The sequence below is a fragment of the Benincasa hispida genome, chromosome 11, assembly GCF_027475165.1.
Source record: "Benincasa hispida cultivar pf3 chromosome 11, pf3_genome.v1.1, whole genome shotgun sequence".
Lineage (NCBI taxonomy): Eukaryota > Viridiplantae > Streptophyta > Magnoliopsida > Cucurbitales > Cucurbitaceae > Benincasa > Benincasa hispida.
This window is the reverse complement of record NC_143488.1, coordinates 44,914,967-44,935,124: the sequence shown is the minus strand read 5'-3', so window position 1 is coordinate 44,935,124 and position 20,158 is coordinate 44,914,967. Positions and strand designations below refer to the sequence as shown.

The 20,158-nt window shown below is 39.3% G+C and overlaps 1 pseudogene; it reads right to left on the bottom strand.

The window, feature by feature from the left end:
- Window positions 1-383: 383 nt before the first annotated feature.
- On the bottom strand, window positions 384-5,256 carry LOC120090690 (wee1-like protein kinase; annotated as a pseudogene).
- Between the last annotated feature and the right edge of the window lie 14,902 nt (window positions 5,257-20,158).

Sequence of the window (20,158 nt, the reverse complement as noted above, 5' to 3'; positions counted from 1 at the left end):
ACTACCATAGTGCATGAATAACCCACAAACTACCATAGTGCGACCTACAAACTAGAGCATCTTGAATCAAATCTAAACTATAAATAAATAGTACCCATGAGTCATAAACGGGTGTTACATTCTAATCCAATATGGTCCAAAGAGAAATAAATAGTACCCATGAGTCATAAACGGGTGTTATTTCTAAGGGGAAAAAATAAATGCAGCTTCCTTTCGTCTTTTGGAAGGTAGGGATGCAACTTTGTACAGTTTTACTTTAGGTGGCATAAGTTTTGACCTTTTGACAATGACGACTTTTTACATTTTTAGTGGAAAGTAAAACTAGTGGGAAGAAATGCAAACATGGGTAAGTATATAATGACCAAATTCCGCCATAAGGTTCACTAGAGGATGAGTCCAGGCCAAAAGACAGTGTCAGTAGAAATGAAAAGAAAAAAAAATACGACATTAGTAATCAGTACCTTGATTAAGTTTTGAAATTGCAACGAATGACCAAGAAGGAGTGGCAATTTTCCCTCCTTAAGGTTCATGAAATGTGTTTCTGGTAATGTGGATCCTCGAAAAATCTCATAAATAGCAGCTCCCAAGGAGAAAATATCAACTTTGTCAAGATAATCATATCTTTCATTCAGAATTTCTTGAGGTATATAGCGTGCATCACCCTCTTCAATCGGTAGGCTCTTATCAAGAAGGGTAACACACCCAAAATCACCAAGTTTAAAGACACCATCTTTAACATAAATATTGTCAGGTTTCACGTCTAAATGAGCTACTCCTTTCTTATGCACAAAGAGCAATGCCTTTGCAATCTGTTTGTAGTTTCATTGTCAAAAGAGAAGCCATGAATTTCAAGAGTTACTAGTTTTAGAACCTAAAATTTGGAATGGATAAAGCTTATATATTAAATATTTTAAGGCTACATAAGAATTGGAATGTATAAAGATAAAAAAATAGTACATAACTTATAACATTCCGGATCATTATTTTTCAGAAGAGGCATTTCCTATTCAAATTAACGTATTGAATGGACTGCAGAAATAAAAAATTTACTCTTTCAAGTAACAAAATAAAATTAAGCTTTCATTCATGTCATCGTGTGTTAAAAAAAGAAACATTTTTGGAATGAAATGTCATATGCAAATAATGTAATGTTTCACAGCTCACAATGGAACTAAACCTCACCTGATACAAAGCTCTCAGTGCATCTACCTCAGAGAATGGGTGAGAATACCAGCCAATTGATAAACTACAATCACAGATCTCCATTTGAATATAGAGTTGTTCATTCTCAAACCATGAAGAGTGGTATCCAACAGTGTTTTTCATGAGATCCTACACGTTCAATAGAGGATAACAATCAAGAAAAAATAAAAAATTGCACCAGAGAAGAAAAAGAGAAAAATGAAAACAGATAAATATAATAAATGGAAAACCATATCTAGATAAATTTACTAACCTAAAGCTGCCAAAGCTTGAACTTCCATTAAAGCTCTCCCCTCCTACAAAGGGAAGGAAAAACTTCAATTACACATTTGCGAGTGTTTAAAGGTTAAACATATACAGACACACACCAAAAGAAGTAACCTTTCTATGTCTTGATTCAATGGTCTTGTGCTTTGTTTGACAACATATAAGCAGCCATCAATCCTCTTCAATACCTTGAAGAAACGACTAAAATTTCCAGTCCCTATTTGCTGAAAATAAACTGAAGTTATTGCAAAATTCGATAGCCTGAATTGAATATTAATAGAAAAAATCTCAATCTCTATCAGCAGAAGCTTGCTGACACTAAGTAGATGTTTCTGGATACCTTTATCTCATGAAAATTAGTGTGATATCTTGAAAGACCATCTCCACTAAATAGCGTAGGAAAAAATTCTACACAAAATTGAAAAACACAAAACTAATTCATTTCCCAAAAAAATCTATCATACTGCAAAAGACAATTTCAAAAAAATGTTTTTTTTAAAGGAAACAAGACCTTTCATTGATCTAACAAAAAGAATCTAATGCTCAAACTTACAAGAAACGACATTAAAGGAAAATACAACAATGGATAAAACAGAGAAGAAACGATTTCAAAAAAAATGTTTTATTACTTTTGATGTCATTAAGAACTAAGTGAACTGTACCTGCACATTTTGTTCTTTGATTACTAAATGGGTCTACGCCTACATCTGAAGCATCTTTCAAATATGGGTTCTTCATGCAAGGAGGAGGCATAACTCGACAGCGTAGAGCAACTGCAGATTGAGAAACATAGTTTTGTTTCTTTGGCATTGTCATTGTCTCTTTCTCCATATCCACATCATCTGATCCAAACATGTCGTTTCCAAGTTCCACAACTCGTTCATAGCCAGATAAACTCGAACTCAGAGGATGTACTAAAACACTTTCTGCGCCAAAATGAATATAAAATGAAGAAAACTATTACATTACATTGTTCGAACAACTTAAATCATTAATTTCAGAAACGAATACAAGGCTGTCAGATTTTGAAGCCCCAAAAATATTTCAGATCAATGTCCCCATATTGATCAATGACTCTTACACTAATTCTCATTACTTGCAAGTGATTAACCATTTACCATTATTGATTTGAAAAGTTCAGCTTAACATGCTTACAATTAAGCGTATATCATTTGAACGTGATTATCTGATTTCTTATATCACTCCCACTCAATACAGTTAATTAACTGAGATAAAAGTTAAAGATCATTAATTTACCATGTATTTTTCTCTTAGTTTTAACAGTATTAATCTTCTCTGGAAACAAAATACTTGAACCAGAGGAACAACAGAAGCTTTTAGGGCCTCACCTGAAGAGCAAAGACACTGGTAGGCCTCCAAAAGTGAAAATGATTGAGAATGTGAAAATGTTTAAGAAATACTTAGTCGATTGCATAGCCAAACAAGCACTCTTGCGCCCACAACCTTGATGCCCCTTCTCACCTCCAGCGTCGACAGGCAACAAATGTTCACATCGACCTCACAAGATGCCACCCCACAACCAACCTCTCCTTCGACCTACTTCATTGATACATGCAAGTTAAACCCATCCACCAGACTCACATCGTAGAAATGTAGGGGTAATTTCGACGACCCTAGTGTCATTTCCACTAATGTGGCTGGTGGTTCACCCTCAAATCCTCCACAATGTAGTTAGCCGCCGCAGTCGCCCGTGTCGCACAAGCCTTTACCGTTGGAGTCAAAGTTGTAGCCTTGTCTACCCCATATTCTCCCCGACCATTTGTTGGGTACGTCGATGATTACTTCCTGGCCACTTCTAAGGAAAAATCCCCCATCCTTCGGCATGTTCTGCCCTGCACCACCAAGAATTCCGGGCCATATGCTTTCATTACAGTTGTTGACTATGATGATTTGTTTCCCATCTGCACAAAAACAACACAAATCAATACATTTGTAAAGCTCTGTTCTCTAGGAAAAGAACACAATGGATTCAAGATGGGACCAGGGGGGAGTAGTACTTGTGATTAAGAAATGACCAAAGTCGATGGAGAGAAATGTGCAGGGTGTAAGCCCTAATCACTCGGATTGCAGAGTTGGAAGGGGGTCGGCTGATACTTCGACAGCTGAAAGTGCAGTGTGCGGCGGCAGTCGATGAGATGGTGTCGAACAGGAACGGCGAGTGGTGGGGCGAAGTGCAGTGACTGGTAATGGGAGGGAGGAGGTGGTTGATGGGAAAAATAGGGTTTAGAAAAGAAAATTGGGTGGGAGAGGGGGAAGTGAAGCGGGAAATGAAAAAAATGGAGGGGAATGGTTTTTTTTTTAATTAAAAAAAAGAAAAATGGATCTTTAATGTTGGTTTTAAACAAACATTAAAGGTACCTTTAATGTTGGTTTAAAACCGACATTAAAGATCCGTTTTTTTAAAAAAAAAAACAAAACCGACATTATACATCCTGTTTCACTTTTTCCAACCGACATTAAAGTCCAAAATTCTTGTAGTGGTTCGCCATTATCCTAGTTGAATGCATAGGGCAAAGGTAAGCCATGCGAAAGAGAAGGATATGCGGCCAAAGATGAGCCTTGCGAGCATCTAGCATATGTGACCAAGTTGCATCAATTAGATGCACAAGGTAAGATTGAATGGATACATATGCCAATTGGTGGTGCCTGGACATAAGTAGGTTGCGGCAATTGGATGGGCACGTTTGTGGTTAGATGAACGCATATGAGGTTGGATGGACCCATTCAAGGTCGTCATTCGAACATGTGGCTTGTTGAGAGAAAATCTTAAGCCTTAAGCAAATGAGATGGTTGCACAAGAAGACATGCAAATTTAAGCATTTTGTGTTGGCTAAGGAAGAGGAAGACACCTTAGATTGCAGTGACTTGAAGTTGCATTGATAATGTGGGGAAAAGACACTTAGACATGCGGCCAAGTAGGAGGTGTCGGCCTTAGAGAGATTTTGAACGCCTATAAATAGGGCCAAGGACTTCTCTTCAGATCATAATTCAAAGGACATTAAGAAGAGTGTGAAAGCTGATTGTAAGGAAACTATGCGTTGATGAGAGAACGCATGCGTTGATAGCAAATCTATGCGTCGGTCATAAAGCTTCAAGAGGAGATGCAGTTGGACAGTGAAGTCTGGAAATAGCATCAACTTGGGACAAGAAGTTCTCCTAACTTACTCGTGCATTTGGAGTGATTTTAAAGTCACCTGAAAGCTCCACGAGTCTAGTTTTCAGGGTAGGGCTACCAGAGAAGAAGCTCCAAGAATCGGGCTGGAAAGTGAGAAAAAGACAGAAGGGTCAAGCTGTCGGGTAAGCTTGGGCCAGTCTTGGAGATTTTGTGATTCCAGCCAAACCACGAGGAGTTCTAAGCTCAGATTTTAGAGTAAGTTTCCTGAGATATTTTAGAGCATGTTTATAGAAGGAAATGTCTAAAGATAAGGCTTATAACTATGAATAATCTGAGTTTTAAATTGAATCTGAATCTTAGGGTTCAAAAGGGAGCCTGTTGTAACCAAGGAACATATAGAGAGAGGTTTCTAAACGATCAAGGTGAGTGACTAAAATATTTGACTAAATATTTACAATGTTTTAAAGAAAGATTATTCTCATGCCAGCTGGTTTTACAAAGTGGTTTCCAAACAAATCATGAGTTATGTTTTAAACGCATGCCATGTATGAAAGTTTATTGAAAAACTATTTGTGTGTTTAAATACACCAAGCATGTGTTAGTAACTTTAAAGACGTTTTATGCATTACATGCTTTAAAGAGAAATTCATTTATGACTAGCTCTACTTGAAACACGATACTGAAGGACAGTTGAGAAGGTATCTGAGCAGCTCAATACTGAAGGACAAGTTTAGAGATGGTATCTGAGCAGAAATACCTAAAGGTATGACGATACTTAGTATGGCCACGTGCACGTAGGTAGTTAAAATCAGAGATTGAGCATAAGGGTTCTCTCTTGACTAGCAGTTGATGGTGGGATTTAACCACAACAGGGTTATTCTCAACTAAGGAACAGTTTTAATGTTTTCTGATAAAAGTAGCTTTATATGCTTTATGCTTGGAAAATGTTAATACTGTAGTACAAGGTTACCGTAGAAATTTATATTTTAGTTTAGTCTCTTTATTGAGATTGTTGCATGAGAATCAGTTTTCTTTCTTAAGTCACTCACTGGGCTAGCAAGCTCACCTCGTTTTCAAATGTTTTTCTTTTCCCCAGGTAATGGTCAAATCCTCAGAAGATAGCTATGCATCTGCTTTGCTACTAAAGGACAAAGATATTGTAACTCGTCGGTTAGGTGGTTACTGTAAATATTGTACACATGTTACAGTTGTTCATATAGGGACTAAGGTTTTGCGCATCGGGACTTGTGAAACTAGTAATGTAATCACTCTAAATATGTTGTGTTTTTAAACTTAATAAAATTGGCCTGAGAGGAATCCACTGTATATGAATTTGTACATTGGTATTAGAGTTATTTCTGCAAGAGTTATTAGGCAGTAAGTGTCAACAGAAGGATTGATAACTGCTGTAGTCATGTCATTTTCTAGGCTCAGAGAGTAGTTTGGGACGGGGTGTGACAGCTTGGTATCAGAGCAAAGGTATATGTAAGACCTGAGAAAAGGTTGAGTATAAAGTTTGAGTTTATACCAGCTTAGTATCAAAGCATGAGATTTTGGGTGAAAGAGAGAGTTCATGCATTAGATTAAGTCTCATAAGTAAGTCCCTAACATGTGTACTTAATAATTAGACAAAGATGCTGAGGAGAAGTGGCAGGTTGAGTAGTAGACTGAGAAACGAATGTTGAACCTACCAGCGGAGGCCCTGAAGTTAGACAGGACCAAGATCCAAAGGGGAAAAAGTTAGAGACCCAGTAGGGCAAGAAACGACTTCTGCAAATGAGTCGAGTACCCCACCGGTAGATGTAGATCCCCAGATGGAGGATCGAGTATTTGATAGAATCGCCCAGAGATTGGCGGCAAGTGTAGGATCGATTCAGACCGATCCGGAAAAGAAATTCGACGTCGAGAGGCTAAAAGTTTTAGGTGTCACGACGTTTGATGGAGCCAAAGATCCAGTAGATGCTGAGGTTTGGTTGGACTTGATTGAGAAATATTTTAATGTTATGAGATGCCCTGAGGATCGTCAGGTCGGGTTAGCAGTATTCTTGTTGCAAAAAGGGGCTGAGAAATAGTGAAAAGTGATAGAGGCCAGAAGAAGTAGTTCAGAAACTGATAATGGGCAGAAATGCATGTTATTACAGTGCTAAGTTATTAAACAATGAAGGTTTGCATTGATAAAATATGTTAGATTGCATCCAAAAAGTATTAAGTTCATCACATTGCGGTCGCATGCGTTCATCGCGTAAGAACTGTTAACTTTGGTATTTTTATGCAGAATATGCGTTAACGTAAGGCAGAAAGCGCAATCAAAAGAAATCAATGGTCGAGCACAACATTACCACAAGGCTTTGCAGTGATTTGTGCTCGCAAAAATCTGCTCAAGAAGGATTGCCGCATAGAGTCGGCGCAACTTGGTGGGCGCATCTGGGTGAAAAGCATAATTAATCACGATGGGACAGAAAGCTGATGACAGTCGAATCCAAATTAAGTTGACAAACCACTAATGATAACAAGTACACTCAGCTTTTCGGTGACAAATATTCGGCGCATCATTCAGAGAATTAAAGTCATCCCATCTGTGCAATCATAAGAGAGAAGCCGTCTTTCACCCCGAGGCTCTATAAATTCCGAAGGCATTCTTCAGAAAAGAAGTTCAGTGAGTTTGGAGAGTTAGAGAATTTTTCCTTAGATAGTTTAGCCTTATTCTTAAATTTTCTTATATTTTAAGGCGAAAGCGAGAGAAGGAGGTTGTGCTGATAGATCGTTCCGATGAGCTTGGGAAAGTGCCGGAAGCATCAAGATTAAAGAGAAGGCCAACTCCTGCGGAAGCAGGAATATCTTTTGAATTGAATAGAGTTGCCAGAGTAAAAGCCTTGGGCAGTAAGTGATTGCTACCAGGCTCTTTACCTTTACCTTTATCTGCCATTGTTATTTTGTATTTAAACTCATTTATAGAAATGGAATTTACTTCTCTATATCTGTTCACTCTCTGTTATCATGCATGAGTAGCTAAATCTGTTGAATGGGTTGAGAAGCACTTAGCTAGCATAACTGGGGATCTTCATTCTATGCGATTATCTTGTATTATGTATGCTTCATTCGTCCATTAGAGATACTCGGGAAGGTAGTCTAAGGACATGATCTAGGCTTGGAAAAGTCAGGTTAGAATCAAGGCTCGGGAGAGTAGGATTAGAATGCATAATCAAGAGATAGGAGCTTAGGAATAAGCATTGTTTGCTATTAATGCATCGCATGCATCATAGAGATAGGATATGATTGTGTGCGGTCACCTTGTCTTTGTGTGCATCCTGCATCATCGTATAGGAAAAGAGTAGAGACTTAGAAATAAGCTCTATGGACACTTTTGTATTCAACACATGCGTCTTAGATTTAGGAGCACCACATTTGCATTGGAAAATGATTTGCTATGCATGAGTGTAGCATAATCGCATAGTCTGACGCATTCCCAGGTAACGCTAGTTAAAGACCTTCTCAACCCATTCATCCACATACTCAGTGCATCTATCGCATAATCAAACTTTTCTCAAATCCACCGCATTTATTTATTTCATTACTGTAACAAAAAAAAAAAAACCAACAACTATTTAAGTTACCGATTACCGCAAAGTCTTCATGAAAAATTATCACTGCATATTGTTTTCCCAAGTCCCTGAGTTCGACCCTGGACTTACCAAGAAACTCAATGGGGTTTATACTTGGATTCCACTGAGAAAGCTTGATTGCTCAACGCATTTTTCATCACCGCATTTCATCCATAATTTCTTCTCATAAAATAACGCATCATAAACTATGACTTGGCATGAGTTCAGACAAGTATTTGAGGATAAATACTATCCTAGTGCTTTTAAAGAAGCAAAGAGGGAGAAGTTTCTTAGGCTAACTTAGGGATCAATGACGGTTGCTGAGTACGAGCAAGGATTTACAGAGTTATCTCAGTATGCCCTTCTGATCATCGTGGAAGAGAAAGAGAGATGTAAAATATTTAAGAATGGCCTAAGAAGAAAGATACGTACACCCGTTACCTCTACGTCTAATTGGGTGAATTTCACTCAGTTAGTTGAGACTGCTATCAGAGTTGAGCGAAGTGTAGTGATAACGGGTAGAAATGCACGTTATCATAGTACTAAATTCTTAAGCAATATTGGCTTGCATTGATAAAACATGTTAAATTACGTCCATTAAGCATCAATTTTATAATATTGCGGTCGCATGCATTCATCGCATAGGAACAATTAGTTTTTGTATTTTTTATGCAGAATATACGTTGACGCAAGGCAAGAATTGCGATCATAGGAAATCATTAGTTGAGCGCAACTTCACCGCAAGGCTTTGTGATGATTGTGCTCGCAAACATTTGCTCAAGAAGGATTTCCGCAACCTGGTCAGCGCAACTTGGTGGGCGCATCTGGGTGAAAGGCTAATTAATCGCGATGGGACAGAAAGCTTATGACAGTCGAATCTGAATTAAGTTGACAGCCGCTAACGATAACAAGTACACTTAGCTTTTCGGTGACAAATATTCGGCGCATCAGTTAAGGAATTAAAGTCATCCCATCTGTGCAATCATAAGAAAGAAGCCACCTTCACCCCGGAGATCTATAAATACAGACGGCATCCTTCAAAAAAGGAGTTCGGAGACTTAGATAACTTTCTTAAAGTTTAGCCTTGTCCATAGTTTTCTTTTATTTTAAGGCGAACGCGAGAGAGGAGGTTGTGCCGACCAATCGTTCCGGTAAGCTTGGGAGAGCGCCGGAAGCTTCAAGGACAGAGAGAGGGCCGACGTCTACGGAAGCAGGAACATCTTTGGAACCGAATTGAAATTTACAGTGTAAAAGCCTTGGTCAGCAAAGAATTGCTACCAACACATGCATCCTAGACTTAGGAGCATCGCATTTGCATTGGAAAATAACTTGCTATGCATGGTGGTAGCATGATCACATAGTTTGACCCATTCCCAAGTGACGCTAGCTAAAGATCTTCTCAACTCGTTCATCCGCATACTCAGTGTATCTATCACACAACTGACTTTTCTCAAATCCGCCGCATTTGTTTATTTTTCATTAATGCAATCAACAAGAAACCAACAATTAATTGAGTTACCGATTACCACAAGGTTTTCATAAAAATTACCAACGCAACCTGTTTTCACAAATTCTTGAGTACGACCCTGAACTTACCAGGAAACTCAGTGGAATTTATACTTGGATTCCGCTGAGGAAACTTGAGTGCACAACGCAATTTCACCATCGCATATCATCCATAATTTCACTTCATAAAAGTAAGCATCAAGTTTTTGGCACCGTTGCCGGGGACTTCGGCAAAATAGTGCGCTAACGGTAATTTTTCTGATTTCTTTGCAGACTCTCAATCTCTGGCGAATTATGACCCATAGATTGAGAGGACATTCAGATGGAAATTAAGAGGCCACCAACGACAAGAGAGAATACCAAGAATGGCGGAGCAACCGGAAGCAAGGGCCACTAACGCAAACAATATAATGGCCAACCCTATCCTTCTAGCGAATGACCGCAATAGACCCATTCGGGACTATGAGTCACCCAACCTCTATGATTTCTCGCCAGGAATCATGAAGTCAGCGTTAGATGGATCAAGGCTTGAAATGAAGCTGATAATGTTGCAGATGATCCAGGTTGCTGGACACTTTGGAGGAAGACGTGGCGAAGACCCACATGCCCACTCCGAAGCTTCATAGAGATCTGCAACACTTCTGTGTTCCCGAATATCTCTACCGAGGAAGTTTGACTAACTTTGTTTCCATTTTCTTTGTGTAATCAGGAAAGGAAATGGGCATATTCTCTCGAACCGGGGGAGATAACTTCGTGGGAACAAGTGGTGGAAAAGTTTATGAAGAAGTATTTCCCACCAACCGAGAATGCTAAGAGAAAGAAATTAATAACAAATTTTGAACAAGAAAATGACGAATCGCTCAGCGATACCTGGGCAAGGTTCAAGTGGCTGGTAAGAGACTGTCCACATAATGGCTTACCAGACTGCCTGCAGATGGAGATCTTTTACCAAGGACTAAATCCCTCATCGCAGACCGCTGCCAATGTGACATCCGCTGGTGGTCTGCTCGACAAAATATATGAGGAGGTAAAGAGTATACTTGATCGCATTTCCAAAAATCACGAGGATTGGAGAGAAAGCAATCAGAGATTAAGAATTAAAGATAACGAAGCAAACAACGAGGCCATCGCCTCCCTGCAAAATCAAATGAATGCGATGATGAGTCTGATACAAGGCATCGCAATTAATAACACAAGAGCAAAGAAAGGGCAGGTCAATGCAATCGCTCAAACGATCGCAAGTTATGTCATTTACGGAGATGCTCACCCGATGGAAGAATGCCCAACAAACCTGCAGTCGGTATGCTTCATGAGAAATAATCCCTATTCCGATACATATAACCCTGGGTGGTGAAACCACCCAAATTTTGCATGAAAAAATCAACAACAAAGCTTTCAACTTGTGGCACAAAAAGAAGGGTCACCCAGATTTTTCCCGCAAAACAACGTTCCGGCACATAGCTAAGCTAGCAGCTCATAAACACCGCAATCTTTGTCCTTAGAGAGCTTGTTGAAGCAATACATTGAAAAAAAATAATCAGTGCTTCAGATTCAAGCTACATCCATTAGAAATCTTGAAATTCAAATGGGATAAATTGCGGGCGAGCTGAAAAATAGACCGCAAGGAGCGTTGCCAAGCTCAATTGAGCTCCCTCGCAATGCTGGGGGTAACGGGAAGGAACAATGCTTAGCAGTCTCCTTGCTAAGCGACTACATGACTGCGTAAGTAGGGGAGAAGCTCATTGTGACCAATTTGAATGCGGTGACAACCGAAGATCCGTTGACCTATAGTTTATAGAAGCCCGAGAAAATAGACCTGAAAGTTGCATCCACCCTTAAGCCTCTAGATCTTGAGACAAAAGAAGTCCAACCACCAGTAGCTCCGCAAAGATTGAAAGAGGAATAAAATGATGAAGAAAAGATCACAATAGTGACCGCAACGCAAAATGTTATGAACCCATCGAAAATGGGCGACCCAGGAATCTTTACGATACCATGTTCCATCGGAGAGGTCTACAGTGGCCAACACTATGTGATCTTGGGGAAAATATAAACATAATGCCGCTATCAATCTTCAAACAATTGAATGCCGACACACTTACGCCCACAAAGGAAACTCTCCTGCTCGCGAATAGATCTTGAATAAACCCTGAAGAAGAATTGAAAAATATCGCAATTTCAATCGATAAATTCATCCTGCCAGCAGACTTCCTTATTTTGGATTATAAATCAGACGAAGATGCGCCCATCATATTGGGACGTCCACTCCTTTCGACCAGTCACGCTCAAATTGATGTACGCAAAGGGGAGATTATAATGAACATTCATGGGGAAAAGCTTCGGATTAAGGGAGTAAGGATCCCAAAGGACAAAGAAAATAGGGAAAAGCCACCATGGACGTGAACAACCCAGTTTGTAATAAGTGGTCCCTGAGTTATTATATGACTCAACCTCATCAGGGACGCAACTCTTTTTAATACCCTTTTTCCTGCATTAATCCTTCATGAACTTTCAACATCTTAATTTCGTCTATTATCGCATATCTTTTTTTCTTTACTTCAAAAAAAAAAAATTATTGTTTTGTTTAAAAATCATTTGACCCTCTCTTTGTTTGTTTACAACGATTAAGGCATAGGATTGCGAAGATGTTACATGAAGCAGCAAATTATCTCACTCCATCACCGCAATTCAAAGAAGAGAGATCGCCGCAAAGATGGATGCATCAATACACAATGCGGGCGAAAGAGAAAATTTGGGGGTGTATTCTTCATTATCTTTATTTCAAATTTTGCGCTATCACATCACATATTAGTTTTAAAAGTTTTATCACCGCATCCTCTTTGATTACCGCAATCACTTGCCATGGATAAATTTAGTACGTTACCGCATGCTGTCTCTTTGTCAATTATGATTTCAATGATGAAATACATGCTTCTTTTTCTTTCGTATATACTAGAGTCAACTTAACTTTAAGAAGTCACCTCATGAAATATTTCTAGAAGTTAGGGGTTTGCTAGCTTTCTTTCAAACTCTTTTTACGAAACTTTCTAAGAACATCGCATGACTCATTTCAATCTTTTGGTAGTGAGGACATTGCCGCATTTTAAATTTATGAGTGAGGTATTTATTTTTGACCTTGCTATTTTGAAAAAAAAAAAAAATTGAGAACAACAACTCTACTGTCAATGCAATGGGAAACCCATGTTGATAAGAGTTAAGTTGTGAAAGGCATTTAGTCGTAGTTGGATGTTCGCATGACACACGTGGGGGCAGGCCAAAACGAAAGTAAGTCACTAGGATCAACGCATAAATAAATGACCGCAACTCCACTGCCAAGTAGGTATGAGTTTAGTCTGAGGAAGAGCGCATTGTTCATAGTTGGATGTCTGCATGACACACGTGGGGGCAAGCCAAAATGAAAGCAAAGCACTTGGATCAGCGCAAGATCAGAAAAAAATAATAGTATCAAGAAATATGCAAGGATAAAATCATTTGACACCCCGGTGGAAAATTTTCTTTTTGAAATAAATCATGTGATGTTCTGGAAATTAGTAAAATCCTTTTGAAGGGTAAGCTTGCAGTTCTTAGGTCTTAGAAATATTTTAAGAAGAGACTTGAACAAGACTTAAGGAAACTTGGTATATAGGATTTAAACTAAGTATCCTTGAGAAATATAGGAAAAGAACATTGTGTTGACTTGCTAAAGGAAATCTTTAGCCTATGCTTGAGGAAAAGCATTGTTTAAATTTGAGAGTGTGATAACGAGCAGAAATGCACGTTATCATAGTGCTAAGTTTTTAAGCGATGTTGGCTTGCATTGATAAAACATGTTAAATTTTGTCCATTAAGCATCAATTTTATAATATTGTGGTTGCATGCGTTCATTGCATAGGAACAATTAATTTTTGTATTTTTATGCAGAATATGTGTTGACGCAAGGCAAGAATTGCAATCATAGGAAATTATTGGTAAAGCATAACTTCACTGCAAGGCTTTGCGATGATTGTGCTCGCAAACATTTGCTCAAGAAGGATTGTTGCAACCTGGTCAGTGTAACTTGGTGGGCACATCTGGATGAAAGGCTAATTAATCACGATGAGACAAAAAGCTGATGACAGTCGAATCCGAATTAAGTTGACAACCGCTAACGATAACAAGTACACTCAGCTTTTTGGTGACATTCGACACATCAGTCAGGGAATTAAAGCCATACCATCTGTGCAATCATAAGAAAGAAGCCACCTTCACCCCGAAGCTCTATAAATACAGACGACATCCTTCAGAAAAGAAGTTTGGAGACTTAGATAACTTTCTTTAGAGTTTAGCCTTGTCCATAGTTTTCTTTTATTTTAAGGCGAACGTGAGAGAGGATGTTGTGTCGACAGATCGTTCCAGTAAGCTTGGGTGAGCGTCAGAAGCTTCAAGGGCAGAAAGAGGGTCGACGCCTGTGGAACCAGGAACATCTCTGGAACCGAATAGAGATTTATAGTGTAAAAGCCTCGGTCAGCAAGGAATTGCTACCAGGCTCTCTACCTTTAACTTCCATTGTTATTTTGTATCAAAATGTAATCTACTTCTCTATATCTGTTCACTCTCTGTTATTTACGCATGAGTAGTTAAATCAGTTGAATGCGTTGAGAAGCATTTAGCTATCACAACTAGGGAATCTTCACTCTATGCGATTATCTTGTATTATGTATTCTTCATTCGTCCATTAGAGATACTCGGGAGGGTAGTCTAAAGACAGGATCTAGGCTTGGGAAGGTCAGGTTAGAATCTAAGCTTGGAAGAGTCAGATTAGAATACATAATCAAGAAATAGGAGCTTACGAATGAGCACTATTTGTTATTAACGCATCGCATGCATCCTAGAGATAGGATATGATTGTATGCGGTCACCTTGCCTTTATGCATTTTGCATCATCGCATAGGACAAGAGTAGAGACTTAGGGATAAGCTCTATGGACACTTTTGCATTCAACACATGCGTCCTAGACTTAGGAGCATCACATTTACATTGGAAAATGACTTGTTGTGCATGATGGTGCATGATAGCATAGTTTGACGCATTCCCAAGTGACGCTAGCTAAAGATCTTCTCAACCAATTCATCCGCATAATTAGTGTATCTATCACACAACTGACTTTTCTCAAATCCGCTGCATTTGTTTATTTTTCATTAACGCAATCAACAATAAACCAATAATTAATTGAGTTACCGGTTACCGTAAGATTTTCATAAAAATTACCAACACAACCTGTTTTCACAAGTCTCTGAGTTCCCCTAGACTTACCAGGAAACTCAGTGGAATTTACACTTGGATTCTACTGAGGAAACTTAAGTGCACAACGCAATTTCACCATCGCATATCATCCATAATTTCACTACATAAAATTAAGCATCATGTAGCGAGGGAAGATTTACTCCAACCAGGTGCGGAACCGTTCAGGACACCTGGAGAAACGAGAGGTAAGACTTTTAGACCCTCGTTCTCTGGACAGGCAGGTATGAGAAGTTTTGGATGCATGAGCCAACAGGGTTCGAGTCGAAAGAGGTCAAGACCTGCAGCTAGACCGAGTGGTAGATCGGTACCAAGTTGTGCTAGCGAGTCAGTAGCTAGTACAAAAAGAAGACCACTATATGCAAACTGTGGTAAGCGTCATACAGGAGTATGTTATGGCAACAGGAATATGTGTTTTCAGTGTGGACAAGCGAGACACTTCAAGAAAGATTGTCCACAGCTAGGTCATGGAGCACAGGGTGAACAAAGAGGAGTTACCCAGGTTGTAGACCAACCTAGAGCGACTAGAGCCAGAAGTAAGGGATCCAGTGCAGCTAAGCAGAAAGGGGTAGCTGGACGACCCCAACAACAACAGCAACAACAGCAGCAGCAGGGTAGAGTATACGCTGTGACACACCAAGAAGCGGAAGAGGCTTCAGATGTCATAACTGGTACGATAACTTTATGTAATTAGTCCGCTTATGTGTTATTTGATCCTGGTGCTACGCACTCATTCATATCTAGCATGTATGCATTGCATATAGATAGAGTGTTTGAGCGTATGAATGAGGATTTATTTATCTCTATGCCTGTAGGAGATACTCTAGTTGTAGATGAGTATTACAGGAATTGTGAAGTAATTCTTGGGAATTAGAGTTTATGGATTGACTTGATTCTACTAGAGTTATTAGAAGTTGTTGTTATCTTAGATATGGATTTCCTAAGTAAACACTATGCCACTATGGATTGTTTTAAGAAAGAAATAGTATTTAAGAAACCAAGTGAAAAAGAAATAACCTTGGTAGGAAGTAAGAGAATACTTCCACGAAGTTTAATATCAGTAGTGAAGGCTAGGAAGCTACTGAGTAAGAGATGTGAAGCTTATTTAGCCTATGTGGCAGTTTCACAGGATAGGAAGCTGAGACCTAAGGATGTACCTGCGGTACAAGAATTTTTAGATGTGTTCCCTGAAGAGTTACCAGGCTTACCACCTGATAGGGAAATAGAGTTTATTATTGAGTTGGTTCCAGGTATAGCACCTATATCCTAGGCACCGTATAGAATGGCACCAATAGAACTAAAAGAGTTAAAAGTTCAGTTTACAGGAACTTGTGGATAAGGGGTACATTAGACCCAGTGTGTCGCCTTGGGGAGCGCCAGTCTTATTTGTCAAGAAGAAAGACGATACTCTTAGATTATGTATAGACTATAGACAGTTGAATAAGGTGACCATATGAATAAGTACCCATTGCCTCGTACAGATGATCTCTTCAATCAGTTAAAGGGAGCCACAATGTTCTCTAAGATAGATTTGAGATCAAGTTATCACCAATTGAAGGTGAAAAACATAGATGTTCCAAAGATTTCTTTCAGAACTAGGTATGGACATTATGAGTTCCTAGTAATGCCGTTTGGATTGACAAATGCTCCTGCGGCATATATGAACTTGATGAATAGGATATTTCATCTTTATCTAGATCAGTTTGTGATAGTTTTCATAGACGATATACTAGTATATTTTAGTAGTGCAGAGAAGCACAAGGAACATCTGAGGATGGTGTTACAAATGCTAATGGAAAAGAAGTTATGTGCCAAGTTTAGTCAGTGCAATTTTTGGTTAAACCAAATCGTATTCCTTGGGCATATAGTTTCAGTTGACAGAGTTAGCATAAATTCCCAAAGGATAGAAGCAATAATCAACTGGGAACGACCCATGACTGTAACAGAAGTACACAGTTTTCTGGGTTTAGCAGGTTATTACAGGAGATTCGTGGAGGGCTTTTCTAAGATAGCTCTACCATTAACAAACCTGACCAGAAAATATGCTAACTTTGAGTGGTCGCCAGAGTGCAAGCACAGTTTTCAAATGTTGAAACAGAGGTTAGTATCAGCACCAGCGTTAACTTTACCTACACCAGGTAAAGAGTTTGAGGTTTATTGTGATACATCCCGACAAGGGTTAGGATGTGTGCTGATGCAGGAAGGAAAGGTAGTAGCCTATGCTTCTTGTCAGTTAAAGAAGCATGGATGTAACTACCCTACGCACGATTTAGAGTTAGCAGCAGTGGTGTTAGCTCTTAAGTTGTGGAAACATTATTTGTTTGGTGAACGTTGTCATATATTCACTGATTATAAAAGTCTAAAGTATATCTTTGATCAGAAAGAACTAAACTTGAGACAGAGAAGATGGATCGAGTTGATCAAAGATTATGACTGTATAATTGATTACCACCCAGGTAAAGCAAATGTGGTGGCTAATGCTCTAAGTTGAAAGACCAGATCAGCTAAAGTTATTATCTGTTCAGTGAAAGGTGCACTGATACATGAGTTGTATAATGCTAAGGCAGCATTATCAGTTGGTCAAACAGGAGGTTTACTAGCTTCATTTCAAGTACGTCCTACTTTCGTAGAAGATATTCTACGTGAACAGTTAAAAGATTCTGATCTTCAGAAGTTAGCTGAAGAAGTAGGTAAAAATCTAAGGATGGACTACTAGTTAAGAGCAGACAAAGTGCTATTAAAAGAAGGTAGGGTATGTGTACCTAATAACTTAGCACTTAAACAGGCTATTCTGGAAGAGGCACATAGTTCGGCTTATGCTATGCATCCAGGAAATACGAATATGTATAGAACATTAAAGAGATCGTACTGGTGGCCTGGTATAAAAAGATAAGTAGCAGAGTATATTGAGAGGTGTTTAGTGTATCAACAAGTTAAGCCAGAAAGAAAAAGGACAGCAGGATTGCTTAATCCACTCTCAGTACCAGAGTGGAAATGGGAGCATGTTACGATGGATTTCCTGTTTGGTTTACCTAGGACACCAGCGAGCTAAGATGGTTTATGGGTAATTGTGGATAGATTGACAAGGACAGCTAAGTTTTTACCTATTAAAGTTACTTTTACCCTAGACCAATTAGCTAAGTTGTATGTTGATCGAATTGTGAGTCAGTTTGAGGCTCCAGTTTCAATTGTATCAGATCGAGATTCCAGGTTTACAGCGAAGTTTTGGCTTAGCTTACAGAAAGCTCTAGGTACCAAGTTATATTTCAGTAAAACTTTTCACCGAACGACGAATGGTCAGTTTGAGCAGACGATTCAAACATTAGAGGACATGTTGAAAGCATGTGTATTGCAGTTCAAGGGCAGTTGGGATACGCATCTATCGTTGATCGAATTTGCATATAACAACAGTTATCATTTGAGTATCGGAATGGCACCGTATGAGGCACTATATGGAAGACCATGTAGAACTCCAATATGTTGGAATAAGGTTAGTGAAAGGAAATTACTAGGTACAGAACTTGTTCAGCTGACATCAGACAGTGTTAAAATTATAAGAGAAAATCTTAAGACAGCTCAAGACAGGCAAAAGAGTTATGCCAATAAGCAGAGAAGAGAATTGGAATTTGAAGTTGGTGATAAAGTATTTCTTAAGTTGTCTCCGTGGAAAGGAATACTCAGGTTTGGTAGGAAAGGGAAGTTAAGCCCAAGGTATATTGGACCCTACGAGATAATAGAAAGAGTTGGCCCAATGGCATATAGGTTGGATTTACCTCCAGAGTTATCTTGTATCTATGATGTGTTTCATATGGCAATGCTAAGAAAGTATGTGCCAGATCCTACCCATTTGTTGCTTGAGCAACCAGTGCAGTTGAAAGAGAATTTGCCTTACGAAGAGGAACTAGTGGAGATTCTTGACAGAAAAGAACAAGTCTTAAAGAATAAGACAATACCATTGGTAAAGGTACTATGGCGAAACCATAGCATTAAAGAAGCAATATGGGAAGCTGAAGAGCAAATAAGAAACAAGTATCCACAGTTGTTTAATTGACAGACTTGTAACCAAATTTTGAGGACGAAATTTTCATAAAGAGGAGGTAAATGTGAACCCTGAACCCTAATTTCTCTACTTTAGTATGTTCCCTACTGAGGCCAGTGTGGTGAGAAGGTTGATGTGGAAATTAATGGGTAATTGTAGAAAAAAGGGTGAAAAATTAGAAGAAAGGTGTGAATTTGAAACCTTGACTCTTGGGTAAAACTTAGAAAATTTGGCTTAGCATAACCCATGCATTGGAAGCTAGAAAATTGACTTAGTGTTGTTCTATGTGTTGGCCTTGCTCATTTAGAGGTTATTTGGGCGTTGAAGGAAGCCAAAGTGTGGCCAAGAGAAACGCATGTGGCAACCAATGTCGTGAGAGGTTGGCAAAGCGTGCGGCAGCCTCAAGTTGCACGGACATTGGCGTTGGGCGTTGGAGTTGCGCTCGCTGTTTGATCGTGTAGTAAAAGGATCAGTGTTACGCGATGGTATGTGGTAATGCTACATGATGGTGGTATGCGACAATGCTATGCGATGGTATGTGGAAATGCTACGCGATGGTGATATGCGGCAATGCTACGCGATGGTGTTATACAACGATGTTATACGATGATGTTATGCGGAAACACTATGCGACGGTGCTAAGCGGCAACGCTATGTGATGGTGCTATGCGGAAACGATATGCGATGGTGCTATGCGGCAGCAGCACTAGACGATGATTTATGTGGTGATAAGACAAGCCATAGTGGACGCATGGTGAAACGTCTTGCGTTGCTAAGGCTTGCAGTACACAAGGCTAATACTATGCGTTGGTGATGTGCTATGTGTTGGAAATCCGAGGGCATGTGGGCGCATAGAAAAAGGCTAGTGGTATATGTTGAAAGAGTGTTGGCCATTATTCTAGTTGAACGTATAGGGCAAAGGTAAGTCATGTGAAAGAGAAGGATATGCGACTAAAGATGAGCCTTGCGAGCATCTAGCGTATGTGACCAAGTTGCGTCAATTAGATGCACAAGGTAAGATTGAATGGACGCATGCGACAATTGGTGGTGTCCGGACATAGGTAGGTTGCGGCAATTGGATGGGTGCGTTTGTGGTAAGATGAACGCATATGAGGTTGGATGGAT